The sequence below is a fragment of the Scyliorhinus canicula genome, chromosome 2 (assembly GCF_902713615.1).
Source record: "Scyliorhinus canicula chromosome 2, sScyCan1.1, whole genome shotgun sequence".
Taxonomy (NCBI): Eukaryota; Metazoa; Chordata; class Chondrichthyes; order Carcharhiniformes; family Scyliorhinidae; genus Scyliorhinus; species Scyliorhinus canicula.
The window spans coordinates 39146400-39164990 of NC_052147.1; the positions used below are offsets into that span (position 1 = coordinate 39146400).

Consider the following 18591-nt stretch of genomic DNA (forward strand, 5'->3'; position numbering starts at 1 on the left):
CCCATGCTGCCTTATCCTGTAGGATTCAAGTTACGCAGTTCAGTAGCAGATGCTCCAGGCGCCGATCCACAACTGACACTCAATGCTTTTGATGCCCAGTATAACTGAGCAACTTAATCATATGCTCCAGATGTATAGTAGCCAACAGGCAGAGTCACCCGTTTAATTAGTGATGCTTGTTATTCTTAAAATCTATCAATTGTCTGGTGATCTTCGAAACAGTGTCTACCACCATCTAAAAGCAATTACGTTTCTTTCAGAATATTTTCATATAATATACTTATCATGAATACAGTTTCCTTTACATTCATTAATTTGCAGATGCATTGAGTTGCTTTGATACAGATTCAAACACATTCTCAGTGTTGCATATTCTGTACTTGCATTAAAAAGCTGGATGAGATTGCAAATGAAAGAACATTTCCCCAATGATCTTATGGAGCAGTGCCTCATTGGTAAAGCCAATTAAAGGCATAATTTCTGAGTAAAGTCAGCATCGAGGAGAATAACTCAGATCAATATTATTTCTGACACCTAATTATTGAGCTCTTTGCTCTGTTGTTAATACTCCAGCAGTTAGAATAGCATTGTGTGCTGTTTCACTTTTGCAGGTTATTTTCAATTCATTCACAGTTCAGTGCTTCAGTGTGCAAGAATATTGTCCTTTCAGCTCTATTAATATGGCAAAATGCTGTTCGTTTTGAAGCATTTGTCCTAGAACTCTGAACCGAGAGGGCACATTTTCAGTAGGGCAGGTTTATAAAATTACGCTTGAGATTCCGTTTAGGATCGATGTCCAATTTTCAGGAATCGGTGTTGGATTCACGGAATCAGATCAAATTTGGCATGGTTACGTTCTGTTGTTAATACAGCATTTTTTTTCAACCAGTTTAAAATACAAGTGTTCCCACTAGCATTAAGATAATGCCAATCAAGAAGTCAATGCTACCAAATTCAGTATTTATGTTAATAACGGTTAGCAGCAGAACATCAAAACTGTCCATTTGGACAATTTTAATTCCTTCAACAGGATTCAGTTTGAATTACTACCATCCGAGTAGATACATGGGTACATCTAAAGTTATTAAGATAGCAATAGAGCTCCTACAATGCAGAAGGAGGCTACTTGGCCCATCGAGTCTGCATTGACCCTCTGATTGAGCACCCCATCGAGACCCATGCCCCACCCCATTCCCATACCCCAGTAATCCTACACAACCTTGTGTGCACTGAGGGGCAATTTAGCATGGCCAATTCTCCTAACCTGCACATCTTTGGACTGTGGGAGGAAACCGGAGCACCCGGAGGAAACCCACGCAGACAGGGGAGAAAGTGCAAACTCCACACACACAGTCACCTGAGGTTGGAATTGAACACGGGTCCCTGGCGCTGTGAGGCAGCAGTGCCAACCATTGTGCCACCCAGAGTTGGAGATAAGTCTCCTGGTCTTCAGTTTGCTTGAGGCATTTTCCAACTTTTAAAAATTAAAGCTGATATAACTAAACGATACACGTGAATGAAACAAGGTTTACGTGTGGTGTATCAGATTTCCAATATTGGATCATTCCGATTAGATAATACTTCCAATTTAGCCAAAGTAGAAATTAGCTGTTAGATAAAATTACAAATGTTCTCCATCGAGGACCATCACTTGTGTCCAGAGTACATCGCCTATAACTGGAGGAAATTTACTTTTTTTAAGTTAATTTGGCATCCATGAACGTGACGGATGACAGAGATGATTACTTCTCCATTGAAAAGATTACTGGCATATTCCTGATGACAAATGTTCCTCAGGAGTGTTTGAATTTCTACCATCCGAATAGATACATGGGTACATCTAAAATTATTAAGATAGTGATAGAGCTCCTGCTCCAGCACTGAGAAGCTGCATGTTTGGCCGCAGCTAGAGAGCAACAGCCTAAGGAACCAAGATCTGATCTACAGGAGTCTTTGTACCAATGTTGAAACTTGATTTTTGGGGTCTTAATTGTTGCTGGGCCCTTTCAGGCTAGTGAGCCTCAGAAAGTTGAGGTCAAAGCCCATAATGTAAGTCCTGCCATAGGGAATTGCATGGCTTTGAGAAGGATGAGGATTCGGAGGGGTCTCCAGCTATCCCAGTGTGTACAGCAAATATGATGGACGAGGTAGTCTTTTCCTAACCATCAATGTTATTGAGCAACATCCTGGGGGGTTACCATTGACCAGAATCTGAACTAGATCAGCCATATAAATACTGTGGCTATGAGAGCAGTTCAGAGGCTGGGAATTCTGCGGTGACTAACTCTACTCCTGACTCCCCAAAGCCTGTCCAACCTCTACAAGACACAGGTCAGGAGTGTGATAAAATATCTTCCACTGGCATGGACTAATGCAGCTCTGATTACATTCAAGAAGCTCAACACCATCCTGGGCAATGCAGCCCACTTATGTGGCACCCTTTCTACCTCCATCAACATTCACGCGCTCCTTCGCCTGCACGCAGTGGCAGCAGTGGGCACCATATACAACAGTCACTGTCGCAACTCGCTGATGCTCCTTCAGCAGCGCCTTTCAAACCAGTGACCTTTGCAACTTAGAAGGATAAGGGCATTAGACGTATGGGAACACCGCCACCTTTAAATTCCCCTCCAAGCCATATCCCATTCTGATTTGGTGGTGGAAGGGAAATCCTGCGTCAGCCACCTACAACTCTTAAATGGGAGATACATTTCAGCGGCTGTCATCAGGAACTGCAGTTGAGTGAATGAAATGGCAGGCAGATGCACTGTAGGAAAGGCTCCATCTCTACCTTTCTCGAGCATGTTTTGGAAGTGTCAGCAGATGAGCTGAACAGATGGAGGGGAGCTACTTTTCCATTCAAAAAACAGAAGGGTGCAGTGTGTCATGGCAAGTTTCCCAGCATCAGTGGACAGAGATTGTAGGACCTTGCTGCAAGGCGAGAAGAATTTCAATGATCTCATGAAAGCTGCAAAGGTAAGACTCCTACTCACATCCCCTTGCCTTAGCCATACACCAGCTACACTCCTCACACCTTCAAACCTCCCCTCCATGGTTCCCCTCACTCTCCTCCAATCACTACACTAAACTTGAAGATATCAGAATTCTAAAAACCTGCGAGGAGGAATCCACAGAAACAAGCACGGTAGCATTGTGGATAGCACAGTTGCTTCACAGCTCCAGGGTCCCAGGTTCGATTCTGGCTTGGGTCACTGTCCATGTGGAGTCTGCACATCCTCCCCGTGTGTGCGTGGGTTTCCTCCGGGTGCTCCGGTTTCCTCCCACAGTCCAAATATGTGCAGGTTAGGTGGATTGGCCATGCTAAATTGCCCTTAGCTTCCAAAATTGCCCTTAGTGTTGGGTAGGGGTTACTGGGTTATGGGGATGGGGTGGAGGTGTTGACCTTGGGTAGAGTGCTCTTTCCAAGAGCCGGTGCAGACTCGATGGGCCGAATAGCCTCCTTCTGCACTGTAAATTCAATGATCGATGATTCTATGATCAAGAGCAGGATGTGCCTGTGCCAAAAGTGAGCCAGGTTCGCCTCCCCGCAAGCCAGTGAGGGTATCTCCAGTGCTTGGTCAGCAGATGAACCCACAGAGTTAGACATAGATAAGGAAGTCTGCTCAGGCATCCACTAAATCTTTCTTTTGTCCATTCCAGGCAAAGATGGGAGACCACCCACAGCTCCATCTCCAATCCTACCTCCGAGGAAAATGCCTCAGAATCGAGTCATGTCGTACACTTGCACCGTTCACCAGTGCAGAGACATTCATCTGGACAGACACACGTTCTAGAATAGGCTCAGGGTCACTGTCTGGTGAGCATATCAGAGGCATGGGTTCACAGCTGGCAGAGAAAGTGGCTGTCGAGGTCTCTGACAGGCAGAGGACTACCGGGCCCCTACTCAGCCCCGTGCAGACCAAGAGCCACTGGACTCGGCCATAAGAGGCCTGGTGGAGATGCAGAGACAGGAAAGGGAACACCAGGCAGAGATGGTTGAGGCCATGTGCTGACTGAACGAGAGACTGAAATTCTGTCCATGTTCTCTCTGCTGTCGTGGCTCAGCATGTGAGCACTTGGCTGCCTCCATGGATTGTGTGGCAGCCGCCTTAGAGACCCAGGTCTCCCAGAACACATGGTCGCTGCCGGATATGTGTTCAGACCTGCAGTCCGTTGCTTTAGCCAAATGTTCAATGCAGCAGTCGCTAGGCAAGAGGGGGTTGAGGGACCTCCTCCTGCCTCCAGCTGCCTCTTCTCCTCAAAGAGGTGCCATCGTCCACCACCAGGGAGTAGGAGTGCCAGCAAGGCACCCTGGGGGCTTTATCACATGGCCCTATGGGCACCCTGCCACTCCACCTTCCCTCAGCCAATGACCCCATTGCCTTCATCAGGTTAAGCCGAGAAGGGTGCACCATCCCGTGTGCAGGAGACCCATATCAGGGTAGAATCCACCAGGCCTCAGGCTACTGAAGAACACCAGCCAAAGCCATCACAGGCAGCAGGAAATGGCAGTCAGCAGGATGCCTCCACCTCAGCTAATGGGGCTGAAATTCATTATAGTAACAGGAAAATAAAGATAAATAAATATTAAGGGCACAAAGATGGCACAGGCGCGGAATCAGTGTCAATATCAATCACAATTGTAAATATATGTAAAATTGCACCATTTTAACACTTGTTGTAATCTCATTGTGCTGCCAGTTGCTGAAATGATCACATGCGTTTAAGGAGGTTACATTTCATTCCCGAATATCTGCAGTTTCGATGGGCCCACTCAATCACCATTTATTGTCTCACTTCATCTGTTGTCGAAGGTATAAGGATCCTGAATTGTGTATGGGGCATCCTTCGACATCACTGATGATTTTGAAGCTTTGGTACGAATCTGGTCACCCAGCAGGTACTGCTGACCCGATTAGAGTCTCTCTGAGAATGTTTTCTAAGCAGACTCTGCAGCCTCTGCCTCTTGCTGCTCTGGCTATCACTGTTCCAAGCACTGGACCACCCTGTGCCAGTCCTTCTTCAGTTGCACCATGGCTAGTAAAGCGACAAGATTGCCTGAGTGCTCTGCAAACACATTGCAGTGACCCAGGTAGACATCACAGGCACCATCATTGAGGGATTAGACTGTGGTAGACTTTAGGACTTGGAGAAAAGGTCAGGAGGGGAAGGGCCTTGGGCCACAGTTATCGAAACAGTAGGGATGGGTTTTACATTTGTGTTCTGCAACTAACGCCTTCAATATTTGCACTGGAGTGCTGAGCTTGTGGCATTTGAGTGCTACAGTGAGAGTTTGGTGAGTGAGGGAGTATAAGGGTTCATTTTTATTTAAAGTCTAGTATTACTTTTATTTAGTTAATTAACTTAAAAGTTGCTGTTTGGTCTCTAAGAAGGTGAATTTTGAATCAGCTTTAAACAAGGTTCTACTTGGACTTACTTGCAGCTGGAGCTTGTTAATTAGTTAATTGCATTCGGCCAGTTTTCAGAAGCTAGAGTCACAGCATAAATAGGGGCTAGATACAGTGCAGACTTTGTTTGCACTGGAGTGCTGAGCTTGTGGCATTTGAGTGCTACAGTGAGAGTTTGGTGACTGAGGGAGTGCTGAGCTTGTGGCATTTGAGTGCTACAGTGAGAGTTTGGTGACTGAGGGAGTTAGGTGAGGAGGGAGTAAGGTGCTCCTTACATTTCATTTCCTATATTTATCAAAGAGCGTGAAGGGAGCCAGGAGTTTAGAGTACAGCTGACTGGAAGCAGAGTTGGAGGGCGGAGGTCCAGTTGGTCCACGGGGCAGCTAATTCTGTAAAGTCAGAGGGGATGGAGGCTAGGGCAGTTGCATGCTCCTCCTGTAGGATGTGGGTGGTGAGGGATACCACTGGTGTCCCCGCTGACTATACCTGCGGGAAGTGCACCCAACTCCAGCTCCTCAGAAACCGTGTTAAGGTACTGGAGCTGGAGCTGGATGAACTTCGGATCATCCGGGAGGCAGAGGGGGTTATCGAGAAGAGTTACAGGGAGGTAGCCACACCAAAGGTACTGGACAAGAGTAGCTGGGTTACAGTCAGGGGAAAGAAAACTAACAGGCAGACAGTGCAGGGATCCCTCATGGCCGTTCCCCTTCAAAACAAGTATACCGTTTTGGATGCTGTTGGGGGGGGTGACCTACCGGGGGAAGGCCCCAGCGGCCAGGTCTCTGGCACTGAGTCTGGCTCTGGGGATCAGAAGGGAAGGGGGGAGCATAGAAAAGCAATAGTAATAGGAGATTCAATGGTTAGGGGAACAGATAGGAGATTCTGTGGTCGCAAGCGAGACTCCCGAAAGGTATGTTGCCTCCCGGGTGCCAGGGCCAGGGATGTCTCTGATCGTGTCTTCAGGATCCTGAAGGGGGAGGGTGAGCAGCCAGAAGTCGTGGTGCACATTGGTACCAACGATGTAGGTAGGAAAAAGGGTGTGGAGGTAATAAACAAGTTTAGGGAGTTAGGCTGGAAGTTAAAGGCCAGGACAGACAGAGTTGTCATCTCTGGTTTGTTGCCGGTGCCACGTGATAGCGAGGCTAGGAATAGGGAGAGAGTGCAGTTGAACACGTGGCTGCAGGAATGGTGTAGGAGGGAGGGCTTCAGGTATTTGGATAATTGGAGCGCATTCTGGGGAAGGTGGGACCTGTACAAGCAGGACGGGTTGCATCTGAACCAGAGGGGCACCAATATCCTGGGGGGGAGGTTTTCTAGTACTCTTCGGGAGGGTTTAAACTAATTTGGCAGGGGAATGGGAACCGGATCTGTAGTCCAGCAACTAAGGTAGATGATAGTCAGGACGCCAAAGCACGTAGTCATGCAGTGGGGAAGGTAACAATGAGAAAGGAGAGTACTTGCAGGCAAGGAGATGGGTTGAAGTGTGTATACTTTAATGCAAGAAGCATCAGGTATAAGGTGGGTGAACTTAAGGCATGGATCTGTACTTGGGACTACGATGTGGTGGCCATCACGGAAACTTGGATAGAAGAGGGGCACAAATGGTTGTTGGAGGTCCCTGGGTATAGATGTTTCAACAAGATTAGGGAGGATGGTAAAAGAGGTGGGGGGTGGCATTGTTAATTAGAGATAGTATAACAGCTGCAGAAAGGCAGTTCGAGGGGGATCTGCCTACTGAGGTAATATGGGTTGAAGTTAGAAATAGGAAAGGAGCAGTCACCTTGTTGGGAGTTTTCTATAGGCCCCCCAATAGCAGCAGAGATGTGGAGGAACAGATTGGGAAACAGATTTTGGAAAGGTGCAGAAGTCACAGGGTAGTAGTCATGTGTGACTTCAACTTCCCAAACATTGAGTGGAAACTCTTTCAATCAAATAGTTTGGATGGGATAGTGTTTGTGCAGTGTGTCCAGGAAGCTTTTCTAACACAGTATGTACATTGTCCGACCAGAGGGGAGGCCATATTGGATTTAGTACTTGGTAATGAACCAGGGCAGGTGATAGATTTGTTAGTGGGGGAGCATTTTGGAGGTAGTGACCACAATTCTGTGACTTTCACTTTAGTAATGGAGAGGGATAGGTGCGAGCAACAGGGCAAGGTTTATAATTGGGGGAAGGGTAAATACAATGCTGTCAGACAAGAATTGAAGTGCAGAAGTTGGGAACATAGGCTGTCAGGGAAGGACACAAGTGAAATGTGGAACTTGTTCAAGGAACAGGTACTGCGTGTCTTTGATATGTATGTCCCTGTCAGGCAGGGAAGAGATGGTCGAGTGAGGGAACCATGGTTGACAAGAGAGGTTGAATGTCTTGTTAAGAGGAAGAAGGAGACTTATGTAAGGCTGAAGAAACAAGGTTCAGACAGGGCGCTGGAGGGATACAAGATAGCCAGGAGGGAACTGAAGAAAGGGATTAGGAGAGCTAAGAGAGGGCATGAAAAATCTTTGGCGGGTAGGATCAAGGAAAACCCCAAGGCCTTTTACACATATGTGAGAAATATCAGAATGACTAGAGCGAGGGTAGGTCCGATTAAGGACAGTAGCGGGAGATTGTGTATTGAGTCTGAAGAGATAGGAGAGGTCTTGAACAAGTATTTTTCTTCAGTATTTACAAACGAGAGGGGCCATATTGTTGGAGAGGACAGCGTGAAGCAGACTGATAAGCTTGAGGAGATACTTGTCAGGAAGGAAGATGTGTTGCGCGTTTTGAAAAACTTGAGGATAGACAAGTCCCCCGGGCCTGACGGGATATATCCAAGGATTCTATGGGAAGCAAGAAATGAAATTGCAGAGCCGTTGGCAATGATCTTTTCGTCCTCGCTGTCAACAGGGGTGGTACCAGAGGATTGGAGAGTGGCGAATGTCGTGCCCCTGTTCAAAAAAGGCAAAAAAGGGATAACCCTGGGAATTACAGGCCAGTTAGTCTTACTTCGGTGGTAGGCAAAGTAATGGAAAGGGTACTGAGGGATAGGATTTCTGAGCATCTGGAAAGGCATTGCTTGATTAGGGATAGTCAGCACGGATTTGTGAGGGGTAGGTCTTGCCTTACAAGTTTTATTGAATTCTTTGAGGAGGTGACCAAGCATGTGGATGAAGGTAAAGCAGTGGATGTAGTGTACATGGATTTTAGTAAGGCATTTGATAAGGTTCCCCATGGTAGGCTTATGCAGAAAGTAAGGAGGCATGGGATAGTGGAAAATTTGGCCAGTTGGATAACAAACTGGCTAACCGATAGAAGACAGAGAGTGGTGGTGGATGGCAAATATTCAGCCTGGAGCCCAGTTATCAGTGGCGTACCGCAGGGCTCAGTTCTGGGTCCTCTGCTGTTTGTGATTTTCATTAACGACTTGGATGAGGGAGTTGAAGGGTGGGTCAGTAAATTTGCAGATGATACGAAGATTGGTGGAGTTGTGGATAGTGAGGAGGGCTGTTGTCGGCTTCAAAGAGACATAGATAGAATGCAGAGCTGGGCTGAGAAGTGGCAGATGGAGTTTAACCCTGACAAGTGTGAGGTTGTCCATTTTGGAAGGACAAATCTGAATGCGGAATACAGGGTTAATGGTAGGGTTCTTGGCAATGTGGAGGAGCAGAGAGATCTTGGGGTCTATGTTCATAGTTCTTTGAAAGTTGCCACTCAAGTGGATAGAGCTGTGAAGAAGGCCTATGGGGTGCTAGCGTTCATTAGCAGAGGGATTGAATTTAAGGGCCGTGAGGTGATGATGCAGCTGTACAAAACCTTGGTCAGGCCACATTTGGAGTACTGTGTGCAGTTCTGGTCACCTCATTATAGGAAGGATGTGGAAGCTTTGGAAAAGGTGCAAAGGAGATTTACCAGGATGTTGCCTGGAATGGAGAGTAGGTCATACGAGGAAAGGTTGAGGGAGCTAGGCCTTTTCTCATTAGAACGGAGAAGGATGAGGGGCGACTTGATAGATGTTTATAAGATGATCAGGGGAATAGATAGAGTAGACAGTCAGAGACTTTTTCCCCGGGTGGAACACACCATTACAAGGGGACATAAATTTAAGATAAATGGTGGAAGATATAGAGGGGATGTCAGAGGTAGGTTCTTTACCCAGAGAGTAGTGGGGGCATGGAATGCACTGCCTGTGGTAGTAGTTGAGTCGGAAAAGTTAGGGACCTTCAAGCGGCTATTGGATAGGTACTTGGATTAGGGTAGAATAATGGAGTGTAGGTTAACTTCTAAGGGCAGCACGGTAGCATTGTGGATAGCACAATTGCTTCACAGCTCCAGGGTCCCAAGTTCGATTTCGACTTGGGTCACTGTCTGTGTGGAGTCTGCACATCCTCCCCGTGACTGCGTGGGTTTCCTCCGGGTACTCCGGTTTCCTCCCACAGTCCAAAGATGTGCAGGTTGGGTGGATTGGCCATGAAAAATTGTCCAAAATTCTATGATTAACATAGGACAAAAGTTCGGCGCAACATCGTGGGCCGAAGGGCCTGTTCTGTGCTGTATTTCTCTAAAAAAAAAATATATGAATTTATACTTGTTCCAGGTTAGCATTTCATCAAAAGGTGTGGTTATGGCCACCAGAATGGGTCTCAGTTATGCCTGTCTTTTTGTGGGGTATCTACTCCAGACCCCACCCACAACTCTTCCCGGTACTATTGACTACATTGGTGCCGCTTCTACTCTTGTCTGAATCTGGAAAAACTTAACTATTCTAATTCCAATTTCTACCTCTCTTTCACTTTCACATGATCTATCGCTGACACTTTCCTTCCTTTCCTTAACTTACGTCTCCATTTCTGTTGATAGATGGCCCACCAATTTTTAATACATATCCATTGACTCCCAAAGCTACCTTGACGGTAACCCCTCACACCTATTTCCTCCAAGGACTCTGTCCTCTTCTTCCAGTTTCTCCGCTACCGTCATATCTGTTCCAATGATGTTGCCTTCCAAAATGGTGCATTTTACATGTCTTCCTTTTCCCTGAGCAGATGTTTCCTCAACACTGTCGTGGACAGGGACCCCAACTGTGTATTAATTATATTCCCCACTTCTGCTCTCACCCCTTCCCCTGCCTCCCAGAACCAGGATAGGGTCCCCTTGTCCTCACTTTTTTACCCACCAGCCTCCACATTCAAAGCATCATACTTTGCCAACTCCAGCATGATGCCACCGCCAAACATATCTTCCCCTCACTTGCCCTGTCAGCAGAGTGTACTGTCAAAATTCCACCAACACATCTCCTGACCCACCAGGGGCCCCAACATCCTTGACCACTGTTACACAAACATCAAAGGCATCTATCGATCCATCCCCCAACTGCACTTTGGAAAATCGGACCACAAGACGGTGCTCCTTTCTCCCGGATTACAAGCAGAAACCTAAGTGGGAGAATCCAGTTAATAAGGTCGTGCAGTGCTGGTCTGAGGCAACGGAAGAGCTCTGACGTGACTGCTTGGAGACAGTGGACTGCTCCATATTCAAGAACTCAGTGGCCAACCTAAACCAGTACGCCACCACCGTTACAGACTTCAGCAATAAGTGTGTCGATGATTGCATATCAAGAAGGTAGTCTGCGGCTTCCCTAACCGGAAACCATGGTTTAACCAGGAGATTCACTCCCTACTGAAGGCGAGGTCTGAGGCATTCAAGACAGGTGACCCTAACCTACTCAAGAAAACTAGGTACGACCTCCACACAGCCATCAAGTGACAATACCAGACAAAGCTAGAGTCACAGACTAGAGATACGGACTCTCGCCAGTTGTGGCAAGGCTTAAACAATATAATGGGCTACAAAGCAAAACCAAGCACCCCTCCCTGAAGAATTCAATGCAATCTATGTTTGTTATGAGCATGAAACCAACAAAACCATTGTCAACTGTCCCAGCAGCCTAGGACACACCCATACCTTTCTTCACAGCCTCCGAAGTAAGATTGGCCTTCTTGAAAGTGAACCCACGGAAAGCAATGGGTCCTGACAGAATCCCTGGTCGGGCACTCAGATCCTGCGTAGGCCAACTGCCGGGTGAGTTCACAAGCATCCTCAACTTCTCCCTACACCGTCCCGTGATACCCACCTGCTTCAAGAAAATCACTATCATACGGTGCCAAAGAAGAGCCAGGCAATGTGCCTCAATGACTACCGCCCCGTGGCCTTGCCATCTATCATTATGAAGTATTCTGAGAGGTTGGTCATAAGACACATCAACTCCATACTCACAGAATGCCTCGATCCACTGCAATTCGCATCCTGCCGCAACCAATCCACATCGGATGCCATCTCCCTGGCCCTACATTCATCCCTGGAGCATCTCAACAAGGACTCCTATTCATTGACTACAGCTCCGCCTTCAACACCATAATCCCAGCCAAGCTCATATCAAAACTCCAAAACCTGGGATTTAGCTCCTCCCTCTGCAACCATTGTGACCCATAGACCACAAACAGTGAGGATAAACAATAAAACCTCCTCCACAAGAGTCCTCAGTACGGGTGCCCCGCAAGACTGCGCACTTAGCCCCATGCTATACTCTCTGCACACACATGACTGTGTGGCAAAATTCGGCTCCAACTCCATCTACACGTTTGCTGATGGCAACTCGGTAGTGCAGTGTTTTTCAAGCTTTATTCCCGGGGTCCCATTTTTACCAACCGGCGAACCTTCAGGACCCACGCCAGCTGATTTTTGGGACCCATGCCGGCCGACCTTCGTGACCCACGCCAGCCGAACTGTGTGACCCACCATTTTCTCTTACCTTTAATGTGAGCCTGCTTGGTCCTCATGATCTCACAGAAAGGTTCACAGGAGGAGAGCGTGGATTTTGTACCTCAGCTCGTAAACTCTGAGTAGCTCCTCTGTTTACTGATCATTACAGTAACTCCTCAAGTGGATGAAGTCCACCGTCATTGGGATTGACTGGTCGCTGTTTTGATTCAATGCTTTAATGTAGTCTAAAAGGTCAGCAAAAAACTTAGAGCCACCCTTCAGTACACAGAGGGCGATAATGTGATGATTTCCCATGACTTTTATTATATCTCTTGCCAAATGGTCAGTTCTGTCCATGATTAAACCATGAGGAATATATACTCTCTCCAGTTCATTACAGTAATGTTTAGAGATGCAAAACAGATCGAGGTCATAGCCTTGTTCATCATCGGTGATCACCAAGCAGTCAGCCGCTGCCATGCTGCAATCGCACTTTGACCCCGGGTTCAAGTCCCAACACTCCCAGGCCGCACGCGCACTGATGAGCGGACATGCACGCCCAGGGCATCCGTAGTTTTTTAGCTGGTCGCGGCCATCATTTTTAAAGCCGCTCGCAGCGGATGGACATTGAAGTGCCCCATCCAGAGTACATGATGTGGCCTCAGTGCCTTCTCCAAGTGGTGTCCAACATGGAGGAGTACCTATTCATCAGCTGAGGAGCGGTGGCAGGGTGTATCGAGGGTAATCAGCAGAAAGTTTCCTTGTCCATGTTTGACCTGATGCCATGAGACTTCACGGGGTCTAGAGTCGATGTTGAGAACTCCGAGGGCAATTTACTCAAAACGATATACCACTGTCTCGCCACCTCTGCTGGGTCTGTCCTGTCGGTGGGACAAACATATCCAGGGATAGTGTCTGGGTCATTGCCAGTAGAGTATGGATCCCATGAGAATGACTATGTCAGGCTGTTACTTGACTAGTCTGTGGGATGGCTCACCCAATTTTGGCACAATCCCTCAGATGTTATTAAGGAGGACTTTGCAGGATCATAGCCAAATTTGCTGAGGAGACGAAACTGGTGGGAAAGTCAGCAGTGAGGAGTACGCAAGGAGAATGCAAAGGGATATAAACAGGTTAAGCACAAAGGTAAGAACTTAGGATAGAGAAGATTGAAGTTACCCACTTTAGTTGGAAAAAATGGGGGAAGATTTTATTTTAATGTTAGGTGATTGACAATATTGGTATTCAGAAGGACCTGGGTGTCCTTGTACACACATTAGAGAACATTAACATGCAGCGACAGCATGTTGGCCTTTACAACATGAAGATTGAAGTGTCAAAATACATAAATCATACTGCAATTACATAGGGCCTTGGCAAGACCACACCCGGAGTACTGTGTGCAGTATTAGTCACCTTTGTTGAAAAGAATTGCCTGAGAGTGAGTGTACTAAAGGTTCAGTAGACTGATTCCTAGATGGGGGTGATTGTTCTATTGGGAGAGATTGAGTAGACTGGACTGAAATTCCCTTGAGTGAAGGATGAGAGATGCTCTACTTGGAAACATATAGCATTCCTAAGAGGTCTTCACAGTGTGGGTGCTGGCCGGGTATTGCCCCTGGCTGAGGCGTGTAGGACTAAATGGACACAGTCTCAGAATAAGGTGGAAACCTATTAGGACTGAGATGTGGAGACTATGTTATTCTCTAAGTCTGAATGAAGACTGAAGATTTACAGTTAACGCAAGCTCTTTATTCAAAGGGTTCTTTCTGCTTCCAGAGCTCAACTAGATGTAAAACAGTCAAGAGGTATGACCAGTGAAACTAAGGTAAACTGGTTATGCTGAGCTGTCTCTGTCTGCTGCTGCTCACTAGCCCTGTGCTTCTGAAAGAGGCGGATCCTCCCTTGGGCTGGACCCTTTATACCCGTCTCTGATGCTGCCCTCTAGTGGTGCTGTGGGTGTTACACCTGTGCTGCCATCCCTAGTGTATGTGCAGATGTATGTATAGATGTACAGATCATTACATCCCCCCCCCTTTTGAGTTGACATGTTTCCTAAACTGACCGCAAGAAAACTGTACAGAACAAGTGGTGAGAATAAGCAAATCTGCGCACTGCGAAAATGATAAAGTAATACAGAAACAATTAACAGTGTTATGAGTCCATCGTTAGAAATGTTCATATTCAACTTGTGGGTGTGTTGACGTGTTGTTACAAATCCAGCCGGTCGGGTGCCTTACGGCTTCTGCTGGAGTGTCGTAACGGTGTAGGTCGGGATGATGGTTTGATGTCATCAAGAGTACTGTCTGGCGTTGTCTGGCTAGGAACGTCCTGTGAACTATCGGACTTGGTCAAGTCCAGTGGGGTAAACACCGGCGTCGTAGGCCGAAGCATTAACAGATCCTGGCGGTTGCAGTGAAAGAATACTCCTACCGACGACTTGACAATGTTGGACTGCAGTGCCTCCTGCCTGATCACTGTAGCTGGCTCAGACCATCTGCCTTCTGGGTCCCTGATCCTGACGATGTCACCCATGTTCAGTGGCTTGAGTAAGGTCACATAGTATTGTTTTTGTTTGAACCGTAGTACCCGCATTTTGTCGAGTACCTGAGCGTTATCGGGATCTCGGAATTGAATTGCTGGTAGGGTTGTCCGGATGTTCCTGCCAAAGAGCATCTGCACTGGCGACAGTCCTGAGCTCAATGGGGTTGCTCGGTAGGATAACTGTGGTAGGTTGATGTCCCGAGCGTGAATCTGTTGCCTTGCTAATAAGTCATTTAACGATGTGGACACCCTTTTCCACTTTTCCATTTGACTGTGGGTAGCGCGGACTGGATGTTACATGCCGAAAGCTGTAACGGTCTGAGAACTCTTTCCACTCCCAACTTGCGAAGCAGGGACCATTATCTGACATTACCTCACGCGAGATTCCATGTCGCGTGAATGTCTCCTGGCACGCCTTGATGACAGATGACGACGTGAGATCATGGAGTTTCATTACCTCCTGGATAGTTTGAGTAATAGTCCATGATCAAGATGTAATCACCCCCTGTGGCATGAAATAGGTCAATGCCCACTTTTGTCCATGGCGCAATTGTGAGTTTGTGTTGCTGCAGTGGTTCTTTACACTGTGCGGATTGATGTCTTTGACAGGTGTCACATGTCATGACCATGTCTGTTATGTCTTGATTCATGCCGGGCCAGTACACAGCCTGTCGTCTTCGCCTTTTGCATTTCTCAATGCCTAGGCGGCCTTCATGAATCTTACGTAGAATCTCGGCGAGGAGTGTGGCCGGAATCACAATCTGCGCATTGCGTAGCAGCAGGCCGTCAACCTCAATCAGTTCTGACTTGACATTCTGAAATTGTGGACATTGTCCCCTCGTCCAACCATGCTGGAGTAGGTACAGCACCCTCCGTAAGGTTGCATCTTTCTGCGTCTGCTGTCGGATCCGGCAAAGCTTCTCATCCGAAGCAGGCAAATTCTCCATGCATAACTGTGTTTGGGCCTCGATTTCTCTGATAGGGGCCGATGGTGCGTTGTTAGTGCCAATGGAGCGGGACAGTGCGTCGGCAATGGCAAGGTCTCATCCCGGGGTGTATATTAGGGCAAAATCATACCTTCGCAGCTTCATCATGATGCACTGCAGACGGGGTGTCATGTCATTTAGATCCTTGTCTATGATATGGACCAACGGTCTGTGGTCAGTTTCCACTATTTGTACAGCCTGCCGTACACATAGTCATGGAACTTCAGAATCCCAGTGAGGAGTCCGAGACATTCTTTTTCGATCTGTGCATATCTGCACTCAGTTGGGGTCATGGCCCTGGATGCGTATGCCACTGGGACCCAGTCAGACTGGTCGTCCTGTTGGAGGAGAACGGCACCAATCCTGTCCTGGCTGGCGGCAGTGGAGATCTTGGTGGGTCTGGTTGCGTCAAAGAAAGCAAGGGTCGGTGCCCTCGTTAGTTGCTGCTTGAGATCCACCCATTCATTTTGGTGACGTTGTGTCCACTCAAACGCTGTGGTCTTTCATAGGAGATTGTGTAAAGCTGCCGTCCATGCGGACAGGTTTGGGATGAACCTGCCGAGGAAGTTGATGAAGCCCAGAAATCGTAGCACTGCCTTCTTGTCATGTGGCGTCTTCATGGTCCAGATTGCAGCGATTTTCACCTCATCAGGGCTGACGCCCTGAGATGATATGGTGTCACCCAAAAAAGTTACAGACTCCTTCGCAAATGTGCATTTTGCCTGGTTCAGTTTCACACCGTATTTATGAATCCCCTGAAACACCTTCCTCAGACGACAGAGGTGTTCTTCTTCAGTGGTGGACCACACGATGATGTCATCCACATAGACTCGGACACCTTCGATGCACTCGGTCATTTGCTCCACTATCCTGTGGAAAATCTCTGACGCAGAGATAATGCCAAAGGGGATGCGATTGAAGCAGAAACGTCCAAATGGCATGTTGAACGTACACAGTAATCTGCTCGAATCATCGAGCTGTATTTGCCAAAACCCCTGCGTGGCGTCGAGCTTGGTGAAGATACGAGCATTCACCATCTCATACGTGATCTCTTCACGCTTGGGGTTGGGGTAGTGTTCCTGGTGAATGTTTTGGTTCAGGTCCTTCCGGTCTATGCATATGCGAAGATCTCCAGAAGGTTTCTTAACACAGACGATGGAGCTAACCCAGTCAGTCGGCTGTGTGACGCGCGATATGACGCCTTGTGACTGCAGTCTGTTGAGTTCCGTTTTCAACTTCTCCCACAGTGGAGTTGGAACCCTCCTGGGCGGCTGAATGACGGGTTTGCCGTCTGTCTTCAGCATGATTTTGTATTGGCAGGGTAAGGTGCCCATGCCTTTGAATACGTCGGGGTATTCTTGTAGCATGCTGTGGATTTTAGCTTCCAGGCTTGATGGATCCTGGGTGTGCATGTAAATGCGTTGCACCAGCCGCAGGTCTTTGCAGGCCTGAGCGCCTAACAATGATGATTTGTTGTTGTCTACAATCTCGAATCGTAGCTGCTTGCGTATCGTCTTGCTGTCCACCCAGAGATGGCAGGATCCCTTTGAGACGATCTGATTGCCGTTGTAGTCCTTCATCAGACATGCAGCGGGTATTATTTCATGGTATCCTGGAATCGAATGGAGATCCTTGCTAGTGAGGAGATTAGCTGAGGCCCCAGTGTCAAGCTTGAAGGCTAATGGAAAGTCATTGACTTGCACAGTCGCAGTCCACTCACTGTGGAATCAATGCTGTTGATCGGGTGAGGCGTGGCGATTGCTGCATCATGTCCCTCGATTGTCTTGATCATGTCCACAACCAGCGAGTTGTCGCAAGCGAGGTTGTCCTCGTCTGAGGAATACTCATCATTGGGATTTTTGTGCTCCATTGAATCTATGCTTTTTACATTGCAGTTCATGTGTTTCTGTCTAGTTGTCTTCATTAGCAGTGCAGCTCTGCACTGTGAGGCAAAGTGATTGTATTTGCCACACTTTAAACATTGTTTTCCAGAAGCTGGACATTGCCCTTTTAAGTGGGCATGTCCGCAGCGGGGACACATCATGACACTGTCCCGCCACGCTCGCGCATGCGCAGTAGGCCTTTCTTCTGTGTCAAATCTTTGGGAGAACTGCGCATGCGTGTGGCCTGCATCCAGGTTCACGTGCGCGGGATTGCCGCTAGAGAAGCGCCTTCTGGAAGCCTAGGCCACCATTTTGACGAGCTTGACCTCGTGGTGAAGGCCTTGATCCCGGTAAATAAACTCCTCATATTCTTCTTTACTTTTTGCATAAGTAGAGCATCTTTGCATGGCTGTTTCTAGGGTTAAGTCTTTTCGTTTAAGTAAGGATTTTCTAAGTCCCTCATCAGATATACCATGGACTATCTGTTCTCTGATGAGGGAGTCACGGAGGTTTTCAAAGTTGCAGGATTGCAATCGTAATTTTAAATCAGTTACAAAACTGCTGAAAGATTCTCCCGGTTTTTGCAAACGCCTGGAGAACTCGAATCTTTCAAATATCTCATTGACTTTAGATTGACAGTGGGTTTCAAATTTTTGATGTTTATTTCCAGCTTGACCTTGACCGCCCCTGCCAGGTAGGTAATGGAATTATATATTTCTAGTGCCTGCGGCCCAGCCAGGGATAAGAGCAAGGCTATCTTCCTGGCATCAGATGCTGAGGTTAGATCCTTAGCTTCTAGATATATTTTGAACTGTTGTATAAAAAGTTTCCAATTGGAATGCATATTCCCAGTGGTCTGGAGCAGGCGTGGAGGTTGGATTGGAGGTTGAGATGTGGAGACTATGTTATTCTCTAAGTCTGAATGAAGACTGAAGATTTACAGTTAACACAAGCTCTTTATTCAAGGGGTTCGTTCTGCTTCCAGAGCTCAACTAAATGTAAAACAGTCAAGAGGTATGACCAGTGAAACTA

At 47.3% G+C, this 18591-nt stretch overlaps 1 protein-coding gene across 2 annotated transcripts in view; it reads right to left on the reverse strand.

The window, feature by feature from the left end:
• Window positions 1–18591, reverse strand: part of mdga2a (MAM domain containing glycosylphosphatidylinositol anchor 2a) — a 1064841-nt gene that overhangs the window by 576120 nt on the left and 470130 nt on the right. The gene's annotated exons all lie outside the window — the stretch shown is intronic.